This window comes from Oryctolagus cuniculus, chromosome 10, assembly GCF_051225735.1.
Source record: "Oryctolagus cuniculus isolate XC-2025 breed Fujian yellow rabbit chromosome 10, ASM5122573v1, whole genome shotgun sequence".
Classification (NCBI taxonomy): domain Eukaryota; kingdom Metazoa; phylum Chordata; class Mammalia; order Lagomorpha; family Leporidae; genus Oryctolagus; species Oryctolagus cuniculus.
In genome coordinates, this window is record NC_142876.1 from 97,247,228 (window position 1) to 97,262,850 (window position 15,623).

Here is a 15,623-nt window from a genome sequence, read left to right on the forward strand (position 1 = left end):
GGGCTCCCCACTCACCTCCTAGGTCAACTCCACATCTCCCCGAACGCCGTCAGGCAGCACCTGTGTCCTCCAGGCACTCATCCGCACGTGAAACCGAGCGCACCTTCCCCACCCCTCAGCTCACGAGCACTCGGCCCAGGTGAGATCCCTTCCTCTTCGTTGCTGCCTGGGAGCTTCAAGTTCTCCCCAGAGCAAGGGTCCCTCTGCCACTTTGGGGATCATCTCGATGCTTGGGAAAGAATGTGATAAACCCACCGCTCCCATCCCCACAAACACACAGACTCCAGTGTAGGCAGATTTCAGAAGCTCAAATCCATCGAGAACCTGGAAGCGGGAACCTGCAAATCCCCCAACCACAGCGAGCCAAGTGAGCCTTGCACTCAGCAGGAAGAAGCTGAGTGCCTCGGGCCCGCTGTCTGTTCTGCTCTCAGGCACACAGTGAAAGGTCACAACTTAGGAAAAACACCAGAGAGAGACCCCACGAGGCTGGGAGGCTTCGCTTTCTCGGGCTATGCAAGTCGTCACGTGGGCCACGAAACGTCAAAGGAGGTTTTCCAACTCACATGATTCCGCAGTGTAGACAGCAAGAAGAGGGTTAGCATTCAGCAGGCTGCGCGGCTGCCGCTCTGCAGGTGATTTGCTCATCAGTCATCGTGTTTGTGAGCTGCGTGTCCTGCGGCTTTTGATATTCTGGGAGGATGGATGACACCTGCTTCCTTTCAAAGGGAGAAGCGTTCGCTGTAGCCACATTCAGCAGCCGAGAAGCCTGCCAGGCCCCGTGAAGAGGATGAAATTCAGACCTGCACGTGGTTCCGCTGAGACTCCAGAAACCCAGGAGCCCTGGAACCACTCATGAGGCCCAAGTAGTCTAACAGCCAACGCGAGCTTCCTCTATAGCAAGATACAGCGAAGTGCAAACCTCCTCGGAGTCACGGTAAACAACGGGAAGGAATGAGGGGAGGGCCGTGTGTGCGTCCGCATTCTGTAGAATTAGAGCTCCATGGAGAAAATGTGCATGATGTAGGTATCCTCTGTAAATTCCTGTGACCCTCAAAAATGGTAAAATAGACATATTCATGTCTCTGTGGCTTTCTTTGGTTTAATTAAGTGTTGATTGGCTGTGGAGCGGGTGCTGGCTGCAGTGGTTAAGATGTAGCTTGGGGGGGGGGGGCGGCACCTTGGCTCACTTGGTTAATCCTCTGCCTGCGGCGCTGGCATCCCGGTTGCCCCTCTTCCAGTCCAGCTCTCTGCTGTGGCCCAGGAAGGCAGTGGAGGATGGCCCAAGTGCTTGGGCCCCTGTACCCGCATGGGAGACCAGGAGGAAGCACCTGGCTCCTGGCTTCGGATGGGCCCAGCGCTAGCCATGGTGGCCATTTGGGGGGTGAACCAATGGAAGGAAGACCTTTCTCTGTCTCTCTCTCATTGTCTAACTCTGCCTGTCAAAAAAAAAAAAAAAAAAAAAAAAAAGATGTAGCTTGGGATACCCATGTCCCTCCTCTGCTTCCGACTTAGTGTCCTACCAATGCACACTCTGAGAGGCAGCAGGTGTGGGTCCAAGTACTTGCCTCCCTGCCAGTCGTGTTGCTACGGGCCTAGGGATCTTCACTCCAGGTTTTTGCTCCCAAGGAGATGAGAAGTCAAAGCAGAGGCATACTACAGTGCACAGGAGAGCAGGATTTATATAAAAGAGAACAAGCCATGCATTCACACCTGACTGTGGACCTCCCCACAGGGAGATAACCGTCTCCAGTGGGCTAGAGAGCTGCTTATGAGAGAGAGGGAAACGAGGCCCAGGAAGGATCTATCCGCCGCCGCCCCCCCCCCGCCCCCCCCGGCCGCCCTCGAATTATCGACCTCTTCTGTGAAATATGGGGAAGCCGTGGTCTGGGTGGAGTTTAGTGTGCATGCGGCTTTCTGGGATTTTCATGGCACCTCCAGGTAGAGTTTAGCTTCCACTAGGCCTAATGGCGTCTTCTCCTTCCTGGACCTGGATGAGACATGGGTGCATCCTAGGAAGGTGGGTCTATTAAATGAACAAGCAGGCAGATCGAGTTACAATCCAGGGCTGGCAAAAATTCCAGCTCACTTCTTCCTACCTAAGCTTCCTGCTGCATTCCCCATATCAGGTGCACAGTCTTGGAAGTGTACTTAGTGCCACTGAGCTGCATATTCACAGATAGCTAGGATGGTAAATTTTGTCGTGTGCATTCCTCCACTGTGTGAATGTGCTGGTTGTAGCTTGCCTCGTGAAACAGTGTCCTATCACACAACAGCATACACTTTTGTATTTTTCAAAAAAAATTCTGTGTTTTCATCTTTGAACCTTTATTTTGCATGTTTGCAACACAGCGATAAAATCAATCTCATTCGTCACCCTGATAGGCATTCCTGACATTGACCTAAATGCCTTCAATGACCATTAGTGCTAAACAGTAACACTGACAACTCGTGCATTCTGGACTAAACTGAAAAGCTAAACAATACTTACAGGGCTGGAAGCTTCTGCAGATTAAATTGATTTCTAGATTAAATACATCTGACTTCTCTTGGAGCCACATGATTAGCCAAATCCAATTCCCAGTCTGCAAGAGCTGCGTAGTAGGGAGTCCAAAAGAATCTCCCCTGTGCAGAAAGGTTGTTGTGTTCTTTTGTAATCACATATTTAATGTATGTTTTTAAATGAGAAATACTTCACACAGCATAAAATTTCCCCTTTACAGCATACAATTTAGAGGTTATTGTTACATTCACCAGGTGGTACAATCATCACCTCTGTGTGATTCCAGGACATTTTCACAGTTCCCAAAGGAAACCTGCATGCCTTTGCAGACCCTCCCCACACCGTCCTCCCCCAATCCCTCAGCATCTCCTAATCTACAGCCGCACTGTGGATTCACTTCTTCTGCACATTTGATACAAATGTAAACAACTTGTGGTTTTTTGTGGCTAACTTCTTTAACTTACTGTCATATTTTATTTATTTATTTGACAGGTAGAGTTACAGACAGTGAGAGAGAAAGAGACAGAGAGAAAGGTCTTCCTTCTGTTGGTTCACCCCCCAAATGGCCACCATGGCCGGCATGCTGCGGCCGGCGCGCTGCGCTGATCCGAAGCCAGGAGCCGGGTGCCTTCTCCTTGTCTCCCATGTGGGTGCAGGGGCCAAAGCACTTGGGCCATCCTCCACTGCCCCCTAGGCCACAGCAGAGAGCTGGCCTGGAAGAAGGGCAACCAGGACTAGAACCCGGCACCCATATGGGATGCTGGCACTGCAGGCAGAGGATTAACCAAGTGAGCCACGCCGCCAGCCCCTTACTGTCATATTTTCAAGATTCATCCATGCTTAAAGCACATGTTAGTATTTCATTCATGTGCTGTCCACATCGTATCCTTGTGTGTGGTTATACCATGTTGTTCCTCTACACGTCAGGTGATGACTTGGCTTGATTTCTTTTTGGCAGCTATTATGAATAATGCTGTAATAAACTTTCAAGTGCAAGCTTTTTTCTTTTTAAATATTTACTTATTTGAAAGGCAGAGTTGGAGAGAGAGAAAGAGAGAGAGAGAGGTAGGTAGGTGTTCGATCTGCTGGTTCTCTCTCCAAATGGCTGCAACTGCCGGGATTGGGCCAGGCCCAAGCAAGGCATCAGGAGTTTCTTCCTGGTCTCCCAGATGGGTGCAGGGGCCCAAAGCTCTGGGCCATCTTCCGCTGCTTTCCCAGGCACGTTAGCAAGGAGCTAGATTGGAAGTGGAGCAGCCAGGTCTTGAACCAGAGCAACTTGGGATGCCAGTGCTACAGGCTGTGGCTTTAACCTGCTGTGGCACAGCACTGGCCTGCATGTGCAAGGTTTGTATAGACATATGTATACTTTTGAGTGAAATTTCTAGGTCATAGGGTAACTGTGTTAAACGGCTTGAGAAACTACGAAGTGACTGTACCATTCCACATTCCCACCAACAATGTGTGGGCTTCCAGTTCCTCCACATTCTCATCAATGCATACTACTGCCTGTCTTCTTGTTATCATAGCCTTCTTATCGTGTGAGAAAAGACGCCTCATTGTTGCTTTGATTTGCATGTCATTGATTACTAGTGATGACGGAGCAACTTTCTCACAGGCTCCATGTCCATGTGTGTATCTTCTATGAAGAAATGTCTATTCAGATCATTTGTCCATTTTAAATTGGGCTACTTGCCTTTATTGTTGAGTTCTTTGCATAACCTAGATACTATATCCTTATTGGATATATGGTTTGCAAGCGAATCTCTCCCATTTTATTGACTGCTTTTACTTTCTTAGTTCTGTCCTTTGATGTATGAAATTTTAAAATTTTGCTGAAGTCTGGGGTTACCACTGTGGCTCAGTGAGTTAAGCTGTTGCCCGTGGTGCCAGTATTCTGTATGGGCACTGTTTAGAGTCACCACTCCACTTCTTGTCCAGCTCCTTGTTAATGCATCTGGGAAAGCAGTAGATGATTATCCAAGCACTTGCACACCTGCCACCCACATGGGAGACCCAGATGGAATTCCAGGCTCCTGGCTTTGGCCCGGCCCATCCTGGGCCATTGCCACAATTTGGAGAATGAACCAGTGGATGAAAGATTCCAGTCTCTCTGTAATTCTTGTCCAATAAGTGAATCTTTAAAAAATTTGATAAAGCCAAATTTACCTATTTTTTTCTTTGCTTACCCATGCTTTAGATGTCATACATAAAGAAATTGTTGCCAAATTCAAGGCCATGAAGGTGTTTGTACTTATTTGAAAGGCAGAGTTACAGAGAGGCAGAGGCAGAAACAGAGAGAGATCTTCCATCCGCTGGTTCACTCCCCAGACGGTTGCATGGCTGGATCTGCGCTGATCCGAAGCCAGGAGCTTCTTTCCAGGTCTCCCACACGGGCAGGGGCCCAAGCACTTGGGCCATCTTCTGCTGCCTTCCCAGGCCTTAGCAGAGCTTCATCAGAAATGGAGCAGCGGGCACTCAAACCAGAACCCATATGGGATGCTGGCACTGCAGGTGCCACTGCAGGTGGCAGCTTTACCCGCTATGTCACAGTGCAGTCTCCCCACCCCCCTTTTTAAAGATTTATTTAAGGCCTTAAAGGTTTATACCTATGTTTTCTTTTTTAATAGAAAACTTTCATTTAATAAATATAAATTTCAAAAGTACAACTTTTGGAGTATAGCAGTTCTTCCCCCCATAAACAGCCTTCCACCCACAAACCATCCCATCTCCTACTCCCTCTCCCATCCCATTCTTCATCAAGATTCATTTTAATTATCTTTATATACATAAAATCAACTTAGTATATACTAAGTAAATATTTCAACAGATTGTACCCACACAGACACACAAAGAATAAAGTACTGTTTGAAGATTGGTTTTACTGTTAATTCTCATAGTACAACACATTAAGGAAAGAGGGGAGCAAGTGCACAGTGACTCTTGTTGTTAACAATTAACACTCTTATTTATGACATCAGTAATCACCCGAGGCTCTTTTATGAGCTGCCAAGGCTATGGAAGCCTCTTGAGTTCACAAACTCTGACCTTATTTAGACAAGGCCATAGTCAAAGTAGAAGTTCTCTCCTCCCTTCAGAGAAAAATACCTCCTTTTCTGATGGCCCCTTCTTTCCACTGGGATCTCACAGAGATCTTTCATGTAGGTCATTTTTTGCAACAGTGTCTTGGCTTTCCTTGCCTGAGATAATCTCATGGGCTCTTTAGCCAGATCCAAATGCCTTAAGGGCTGATTCTGAGGCCAGAGTGCTGTTTAGGGTGTTTGTCATTCTATGAGTCTGCTGTGTATCCCGCTTCCCATGTTGGATCGTTCTCTCATTTTTCATTAAATTAATTATTAATAGCGAACACTGGTCTTATTTATATGATCCCTTTGACACTTAATCCTATCTTTATGATCAGTTATGAACTTAAACTGATCACTTTAACTAGTAAGGTGGCATTGGTAACTGCCAACTTAATGGAATTTGGAGTCCCATGGCAAGTTTTTAGCTTTACCCTTAGGGATAATTCCGAGGGAGTGTGTGCTGAACAGTATATCTCCTCCCTCTCTTATTCCCACTCTTATTTTTAACAAGGATCAATTTTCAGTTGGATTTAAACACCTAAGATAATTCTGTGTTAAAGAGTTCAACCAATATATACCTATGTTTTCTTCTAAGAGTTTTACAGTTTTAACTCAGATTTTTTTTATTACTTTGAGTTTGTTTAAGATTTTATTCATTTATTTGAGAGGTAGAGTTTCAGACAGAGAGAGGGAGAGACAGAGAAAGAGTTGTTCCATCTGCTGATTCTCTTCTCAAATGGCCACAGTGGCTAGAGCTGGGTCAATCTGAAGCCAGGAGCCAGAAGCTTCTTCCAGGTCTCCCAGGTGGGTGCACAGGCCCAAGGACTTGGGCCATCTTGTACTGCTTTCCCAGCACATTAACAGAGAGCAGGATTGGAAGAGCAGCAGCTGGAACATGAACCAGCAACCATACAAGATCCCCGCACCTCAGTGAGTGACCTAGCCTACTACACCACAGTGCTGGCCATGAGTTTTTCATATATGGCGTAAGCTGGGGGCCAACTCAATGGATAAAAAGCACTATTTTCCCTCACTCAGTTGTTTGGTGCTCTTGTCAAAATCTATTGACCATGGGTATATGGGTTTATTTTTGGGCTTTCAAATCTATTCCATTGATCTATGTGTCTATGTGAGTACCACACCGTTATTTTTAAAATAAGCAGGCTTTTTAAAAAAAGATTTGTTTGTTTATTTGAAAGGCAGAGTTAAAGAGAGAAGGATAGACAAAGATCCTTCTACCTGCTGGTTAATTCCCCAAATAGCTGCAACAGCTGGGGCTGGGCCAGGTCACAGCCAGGAGCTTCATCTGGGTCTCCCATGCAGGTACAGGATCCCAAGTACTTGAACCATCCTCTGCTGCTCTTGGGACATTAGCTGGCAGTTGGATAGGAAGTAGAGCAGCTGGGACTTGAACCAGCACTCTTATGGGATGTGTACTATACAACAATGGTGTTCTTTTCCATTCTGGGTGTTTTTGATTTCTTTTTCTAGCCCTAGTTAGGCCTTCTAGTACAATATTGAATAAAGGAATGAGAATGAACACCCTTGCAGCCGCCACAGCCTTCTTCTTCTTTTAATATTTGAGAGTTGTGGAATTGATGTAGTGGGTAAAAGTGCCAGTTGGGGTGCCAATATTCCATAAAGGTGCCAGTAAAAAAAAAGTCCCAGTTTCCCCCACTTCTGATCTAGCTCTCTGCTATGGCCTGGGAAAGCAGTAGAAGGTGGCCCATATCCTTGGGCCCCTGCACCCACCTGGGAGACCAGAAAGAAGCTTCTGGCTCCTGGCTTTGGTCTGACAAAGCCCTGGCTATTTCAGCCATTTGGGGAGTGAACCAGATGGAAGATTCAGTCTCTCTCTCTCTCTCTCTCTCTCTCTTTCTCTCTTTCTCTCTTTTTCTCTACCCCTCCCTCTCTCCCTCTGTGTGCATGTGTGTGTGTGTGTGTGTAACTCTGCTTTTCAGATAAATAGATCTTTAAAAAAAATCTGAGAGTTGTTTGAATTTCTTTATTTGAGAGACAAAGACAGAAACAGAGCTCTCCTAAACTGGGTCACGTGCTAAATGCCCATTTGAAACTCCATTCAAATCTCCTGCATGAGTGACAGGACCAAACTGCTTGCGTCATCATCTGCTGCATACATTTGCAGGAAGCTGAATCAAAGCAGAGGTGACAGGACTTGAACCAGCATTGCAGCATGGGAAGCAGGCATCCTAAGCAGCAACTTAACTGTGAAACCACTACGGCCCCTACATTTTAAAAAATTAATGTATTTCAGAGGCAGTCAGAGACACAGATATATTGCAAAAACTCCCATCCATTGGCTCATACCCCAGATACCTACAGTGGCTAACGATGGCCAGGGTTGGAGCCTGGAACTGGAAAGTTAATCCAGCTCTCCAACATGGATGGCAGAAACCCAGACATGGAGCCATCACCACCACCCTCCACGGGCTGCATTAGCAGGAAGCTGGAGTCAGGAACCAGAGCCAGAGTTGAAACCTACAGGTCCCTGTGGGGAGCAACTGAGACTAGACTAAGTTACTGGAATTAAGACTTATTCTATGCATCTGCTCTCCCACAATATGACGCTGGGAGAGGAGTAAACAGCTTCTGCACAGCTGCCTCCAGTTCAACCAATAAACAGCAGGACCTGCTCCTGATTGGAGGAGAGCAGCGTACTCGGCGTGTGGGTAGCAGAGTTGGGATTGGCGGAAGAGGACTATAAAGGAGGAGAGAGACAACATGCACCAGGGACATCTATCTGAAGGAACACCTGTGCAGCCCCCGAGAGAGCCGACCGGTGGTGTGCCGCTCCCCCACGGAAGTGGGGAAAGTGGCAGGGGGAACTGCCCTTCCACGGAGGTGGAAGGGACGGTAGCCAACCCGGGAAGAACCAGCAGCAAACCCGGGGAGGGCCGAGCAGACAAAAGAACAGCTCAGGGTCCTGTGTCGTTCCTCCACGAAGACGGGGAGCGAAAGTGATAGTAGGCATCTTAATCATTAGACTAAAGGCCTACTCCAATTTTCTCTTCCTTATTAGAATGTTTTGTTTTTATTAAAATGTTATATTCATTTATAGATTAAAAGAATTTTCAAGACATAGCAACCAACTGAAATACAGTTAACCCTGATTTGAAAAGATGAAAGCTATAAAGAAAAATTCTATAATTAGGATTTTAGATCAGTGGATATTTAATGTTATTAATGAGTTATTGTTTTTTGTCATTGGAAAAAGGAATTTCAGTTATGTATTTTTAAAGATTTCTTGTCTTGAGGCAATGTACACCAAAATCTTGACAGGTGAAATTATTTGATGTCTAGGATTTGCTTTAAAATAAGAGGAAATGAGGACAAGACGATGGGAGCCTGGGTGGAACAAGACTGGCTATGAGTTGATAATTATTTAGTCTGTTGATATGGAAAAGGTGTTCACTATACAAACCTACTTTTCAATGTTTGAAATTTCCCACAATAAAAAAGTTGATTTTTTTTTTCAATGGTAAATCTCTTCAAACTTGGCTCTGTGAGGAGTTTAATTATTGTCAGGAGATACGTATTAAAGCTAAGGTTGCAAATAGGTGACTCAGACTGTATTGAAACCCCAGATATGTTTTGCTTGGCCAGCACCATGTTTTTCAAAAATATGAATGTTATCCGCTTTTAAAAATAAGAAAATTTCTGATAATTAGCTACATTTTATATCTCTCTTGAAACCATCAGCAGTTCCAGCTACCATGAATCCCTATCCCACATGGTGAGAACTGGCTGGAGATAAAGTTTCTGTCCCCTTCAGAGAAGGAAGGCACTCCCCATGCACCACAGTCCTCATTCCCCATCGGCTTGGCCCTTGCCGGCACCCAGGTGTGCCACTCCTGCCTTATTAGGCTGCAAAATCTTGTTGGCAACAAGAGATGACAAACAGACAATAATCAGAAAGTGTGCGCGAGTTAAAGCAGTGTAACTTACTTCTGAGAACAAAAGTGATTCAGGATGCAACATTTCACCCACCTACCTCGCGCTCAGAAGAGACAGGAGGATCTGCTATGCAAGACTTGATGCCGGTCAGAACACTGCCAGCCAGGCTTCAACAGGTAGACAACAAATGCAAGTCAGTGACAGCATCATTGTCTTTTAGGAGACACACTATGGAGACAGAATGTCTTAAAGAATCAGCCAATCCCAGTTAATCCCATCACAATTCATACTAGATTTAAGGTAGATGTTTGCTCGGAGATTCACAAGAGGATTTCTGAAAGATGAAGATAGTCTTATTGCAATCTCCCTTTTCATGTCTAGCTGCTTTCTCCTCCTGTCAAAAATCCTTCCTCTTACCTCCTTCGACTGTGACTGCTGATTCCCTGCTGACGGCTGTGTGGATAGTTATAGGATGGCTGCCTGGCAGGACGAAGGAAACGTCAACAGTCAATCCTGGAAGCACATCGCAGATTACAGGCGGCAAGAGGAGGGAGCAAGCCTAGAGTGGGAACAGAGATGCATTTGACCTTGTCAGAGTTACCATTTTTGATGGATTCCCAGCAGTTATATTTCCAAAGAACCCTCAAAAGCTAGATTCAGAGAGCATCAACCCAGATTACAAAGATATCATAAGTAGGAACTTTGCTAGTCCCCTGAGCTCCCCCTCCCTGGAAGAGTCAGAAATCATAGGAACAAGGCCAGTGCTGTGGCAGAGTGGGCAAAGCTTCTGCATGCTACGCCAGCATCCCAGATGGGTGCCAGTTCAAGTCCTGGCTGCTCTCCTTCCGATCCAGCTTCCTGCACATACCCCTGGGAAAGCAGTGGAGGATGGCCAAATCCTTCAGCCCATGTATCCACATGGGAGACCCAGATGAAGCTGGCTCTTTGCTTTGGCCTAACCTAGCACCAGCCCTTGTGGACATGCCAGGTGTGAATCAGCAAATAGAAGAATCATTCTCTCTCGCTGTGTCTCTCTGTCTCTCTCTCTCTCCCTCTCCCCTCTGTGTAACTCCAACCTTCAAATAAATGGATTAATTGATAAATCTATTTAAAAAAAAAAAAAAGGAAGGCAGCTCTAGGAGAAGGAGTAAAACCCAGAGATGACTCAAGTGGGAGAAAGGAGAGGAAAAGATGCAGTTTTACCCACTTCCTGTGTATCGCAAGCCTTGGTGTGGAAGGGAAAAGCCTGCACCTGAAACCTAGATTGGGAGTTTTGACCACCACTGAGGACTGGACACTCTGATTATTCAGTAGAGACAGAGCGTGCGGCCTAAGAGAAACCAGAGATGTTGCGGGATTCGCCCCAGTGTTCACTGAGGAGTCTACAAGAACAGCCCGCTGAACAAAAGCTCAAAGAGCTGTGGGAGACGAGAAGAAACTCACTCATCACAGCCCAAAGGTCTGGCCGGTTCCTCACCATGGTTTCCTGGCACACAGTAAGTGCTAAATAAATACCAGTTGTTGTTATCGGTCCCATTGCCCGGACTTGCATGCAGTAAGAGCCTATAAAGATTAGTCAGATTAGACTGAATTCATAGTGGGAATGATTGAATATTTGAATGCATTTTCGAGATCTACAGCAAAAAGCAGTGTGCAGAACTCTGAAGCTTTCTCCTGAAACTGACAGCTCACTAAGAGGATAGCAAAGAGAATGCTCCTTTTGCGCTGGCCCATGTCTTAACAACCAGGCAAGCATCACATCACTTGGGAGATCAAAGGAAGTCATTTCCTTCACTGGTCTTAGATTTCAAAAACAGCTTCTTTGTCCCTCAAGCTGAAATGCCCCTTATTTGGGAATGAGAGTTAAAGCAAACACATTGCTTGCGGTGGGTACTCCAGAGCATGCTTGGTGAGTGCTGTGCCTGGCAGCCCTCCACAAAGGCCCTGACCCTTGGAGAGCCTTGGGCATAAATCAGGGACCTCTGCAGCCTGTGCACTTCAGACCAGAACTACTTGCATTTTTGCCAAATGCATAGCTAATAGAATTTTCTTATTTTCCGGCTGCTCTACTTCCGATCCAGCTCTCTGCTATGACCTGGGAAAGCAGTGGAAGATGGCCCAAATCCTTGGGCCCCTGCACCCATGTGAGAGACCTGGAAGAAGCTCCTGGCTCCTGGCTTTAGATTGGCCCAGCTCTGGCCATTTCGGCCAATGGGAAGTGAACTAGTGGATGGAAGACCTCTCTCTGTCTGTCTGTCTCTCTCTCTCTCTCTCTCCGTCTCTCCTTCTCTCTCTGTGTAACTCTAACTTTCAAATAAATAAATCTTTTTAAAAAAAATAAGTGAATTTTTTACTTAATAGCCTTACCAATAGATCCTTTACAAAGCTTGAATTCAAAAGACTTCTAGGGTGGTGCTGTGGCACAGCTGGTTAAGGTGCCGCCTGCAGTGCCAGCATCCCATATGGGCGCCAGTTCCAGTCCCTGCTGCTCCTCTTCCAATCCAGCTCTCTGCTAGGGCCTAGGGAAACAGTAGAAGATGGCCCAAGTCCTTGGGCCCCTGCACCCGTGTTGGAGACCTGGAAGAATGTCCTGGCTCCTGGCTTCGGATCAGCGCAGCTCTGGCTGGTGGGGCCAACTGGGGAGTGAACCAGCGGATGGAAGACCTCTCTCTCTCTCTCTCTGCCTCTCTGTCTCTGTAATTCTGACTTTCAAATAGATAATTTTTTTTAAAAAAAGGCGTTGCCTTCTTTAGCAGTCAGGAGTTTTACAAACTCACCAGCTAGGAATTTGAAGTTGTTTCCTTAATTCTTGCCAGACTCTATTCATATTGAAGAGAAAACCAAAGAACAGGGATTTGACATGCTCACTTGTGTGGGATGCCCACATGTATATTTGTGTGCACCAATGCAATTGGAGTCAAAATAACCTTACGGAATAAGCCTGCCTTTAAAATGTGCTCTGAAAGTTAACAACTGCTTGAGGAAATCTTGTTTGTTCATTTTCCATCAGTTCTGAAAGAAAAATATTTTGAATAATTATCCAAACCATTAAAACAAAACTAGAAATGAACTCTGAGTTTCTAACAGGTATAACTTTTGGAAAGTGCTGATGTTTATTTTTAATTATAAAAAAGAATACTTGTTTATTATAGAAAAATCACCTGCTTTGGTTTCTTGCTATTTTAATGTACAGTGTCCTCTTGTAATTCAAAACTTAGCCAACCTCTCATTATTGCACAGATGCATGACTTCTTTTTTTTTATTCCAAATAATGCTGGGATAAATGTCCTTGTGCACCAGTCTGAACATCTCTCATTGTTTCTTTAGAATACTAGAAATGGAAACGCTCAGTTGAAGACGTGAACATTCTCAAGGCTTACGATGGAAAATGTAACTCAGCAGAGTCACTTCAGGATTTTACATTTCTAAAAACAGTGACTCAGTTGAAATGATGAGAATCATATTCTGGGCGGCTTCTCCCACATGGGAACAGTTGAAAAGCTGAGCTCCTAACCTAAGTACTGGGTGAGCCAAGTAAATCCCAGCCTTAAGTGTTGATGCTGCCGCTGCCGCTGTAGCAGGAAGCTGAGCCACAGCTCCCTCTGTCTTGTGCGCCAGCCCTGTTGGCTTCCTCTGCACCTGCTCCCCTCCTCTGCTAGCTGGTTGAATAGAACCCAGCAACTAGAGACCAAACAGGTCAGTACTCAAGGTGCTTAGAGCCATCTCCACTTGCTTCTCCACTTTTCTGCACATATGGTCCCCTACATTCTTGTGAAACTTCTCAGTCCGAACATGAAAGACTGGGTGCCACGAAGGAGCAGATAAAAATACATTCGAAAGGGATGAAAAAAGTAATATCATGCAACACTTCTTCAGTTGCCAGATTCCATTTTCAGAATCTCTGCTTCATACTTGCCATCAAAAACAAATGAGTCCTAGCAAAAGAAGTAAATTACTGATAATTGTGAAAGATGACTTTTTTGAGGTTGAGAATCACATTTGAGCTTGAGTAATATTATCCCAATTGTTTGTGTTGTACAATTGTTGAGAACAAAAGAGTAATACTGAGTCATTAGCAATAATCTCTCTATTAGTGAGATTCTGGCAACTTCCCTAAAATTATCCTGTAAAGTGTGGTTAACAATCCCTCCCTTGAACAGTTACCCCTGGGTCATAAAGAACCTCTCCCTAGTATGAGAACCTATTAGGCTTCTGGGCCTGAACCCCCAGACCTTTTGAGACTGGGCCCAGAGAGATAATCTAAAGGCTAGTGAAATGTTTAATTTGCTTGGGAAATCCTCACACCTGGGACCCTCCAAACTGCAAGACCGTCCACTGCACACTTCACCAAGGAGCCTTTCTGTACGTCTCCCACCCACCTTGTCAGGGTCTGTGCAGGGCTCTGCACCTCCCCCAAAGGGCAGCTCCAGAAGGGACTCTGCTGCTCAAACAGCATGAAGCCTGGCTTCAAACCCTCAGCTCTCTCGCCCCTCTATTTGGCCTCCCTAAAATAAAGTCTTTTCTGCTTTAACCAGTTGCATCTTCACCTTCTGTGAAGCCTAAAATCTTAAAACCTAACACCTCAAAGGGGCCAGTGCTGTAACCCAGTAGGTACAGCTGCTGCCAGTTACCCCAGCATCCCACATCAGAGTGTGGATTTGAATTCTTGCTGCTTGCCTTCTGATGCAGTGCCCTGCTGAGGTACCCAGGAGAGCACTGGAGGATGCCCTAGGTATGTGCCCTAACCTAGGGAGGGGGTCCTGGGTGGAGTTCCAGGCTCCTGGCTTCAGCCTGGACCGCCCTGTGCTATCACAAACATCTGTGGAGTGAACTTGTGGGTGGGGAATCTCTCTCTCTCTCTCTCTCTCTCTCTCTCTCTCTCTCTCTCTCTCTCTCATCCTGCATTTCAAATAAATAGATAAAAACTTTTTCCCTAGGAGACTATAAAACAAACCTATTTTCACTGAACCTGCAATTAAAAGAACAGGGAATATCAAACCAGAGTAAGCTCTTATTCATCCTGTTTGGTTGTAGAAAGACTAGAAGTAGAATTTTGTTGGCAAAATAAATGTTTCTTTAAGCACTCACACATTTAAGTTTATTGTGTATAATTATTCTCTCTGTTTATAAGCAATAATGTGTTTTGACTATACTAGGAAAACAGCAGTTGTCATGAAAAAATTATACATAAATAATAGAATTTTAAAGTCAAAAGCAAAGCAGTGTTTAAGACCTCATCTAAATGCTGATTTGGTTAAATAAATGCACTTCTGTCATGGAGGATTAAGTAATCCATACAAATTCTCCTTATGAGCACAAATTTTAAAATGAGAAAAATGCAGTGTTGGCACCCCATGTAGGCGCCAGTTCAAGTCCCAGCTGTTCTGCTTTTGATCCAGCTCCCTGCTAATGTGCCTGGGAAAGCTGCACAAGTCCCTGAGCCCAAGTCCCTGAGCCCTGCCACCCACATGGGAGACCCAGGAAAAGCTCCTGGCTTTGGCCTGCTCCAGCCTGGACATTGCAGCCACTTGGGGAGTAAACCAGCAGATACAAGACCTCTCCCTGTCTCTCCCCCTGCCCCAGCTTCCAGATGAATAAAATAAATCTTAAAAAAAATAAAAACACCTCGCTTCCTTCATGTTTCTGAGTTCATCTTTTGGTGGGTAGGTGGTCTCAGGAGGGCGTGTTTCACACATTTCTGGTAACAGTCACTTACTGCTGTATTTCCCACTTTGCCCTGGCTTCCAGGAAGATCACAGATATTCCTTATATATCAACCTCATGGTTGACAGATTCATTTCTTTTTCCTTTTATGGCTCTTACTTTCTGCACTGAAACCTTAGTATGTGCCTATTCCTTTGAAAACCCATCACAGTCCTCTCTAGAAAGGTCATCAGTAGACTTATTTCCCACATGTACAGATCAATTTATCTCTTGATCTATAAACATAGTAATAAATGCATACTTATATTTAGGGATAATAAGATAGGGCTTAGAAAGTAGCACCCGTTTTGGTATTGTAATATACAATTCTAAACAAAAATTTAGCTTTTAGTGATCAGTCAGTACCCCTACAAGGCAACTGATATCTCACTCTCTAAAAGTTTTACTTTAAAAATCTGGAC

At 45.2% G+C, this 15,623-nt stretch overlaps 2 long non-coding RNA genes across 7 annotated transcripts in view; one reads left to right on the forward strand and one right to left on the reverse strand.

Moving 5' to 3' along the window:
* Positions 1-689, reverse strand: part of LOC149124352 (uncharacterized) — a 79,154-nt gene extending 78,465 nt beyond the window's left edge. The window contains exon 1 of one of the 3 annotated variants that reach the window (XR_016214295.1): positions 564-659. This is a non-coding gene — a long non-coding RNA (uncharacterized LOC149124352). Of the gene's footprint in view, positions 1-15; positions 131-563 lie in introns of those variants that run through there. The other 2 variants (XR_016214296.1, XR_016214293.1) reach the window with 2 other exon arrangements.
* LOC149124354 (uncharacterized) lies at positions 30-13,409 on the forward strand. Of its 4 annotated transcripts, none has more exons than XR_016214287.1 (4): positions 30-139; positions 726-934; positions 10,810-10,994; positions 11,580-11,808. It is a non-coding gene; the product is annotated as an uncharacterized LOC149124354 (long non-coding RNA). The 4 variants fall into 4 exon arrangements; XR_016214286.1 differs by lacking the exon at positions 30-139 and adding an exon at positions 146-632; XR_016214288.1 differs by lacking the exons at positions 30-139; positions 11,580-11,808 and adding an exon at positions 12,826-13,409 and having other exon boundaries at positions 146-934.
* Positions 13,410-15,623: the final 2,214 nt, after the last annotated feature.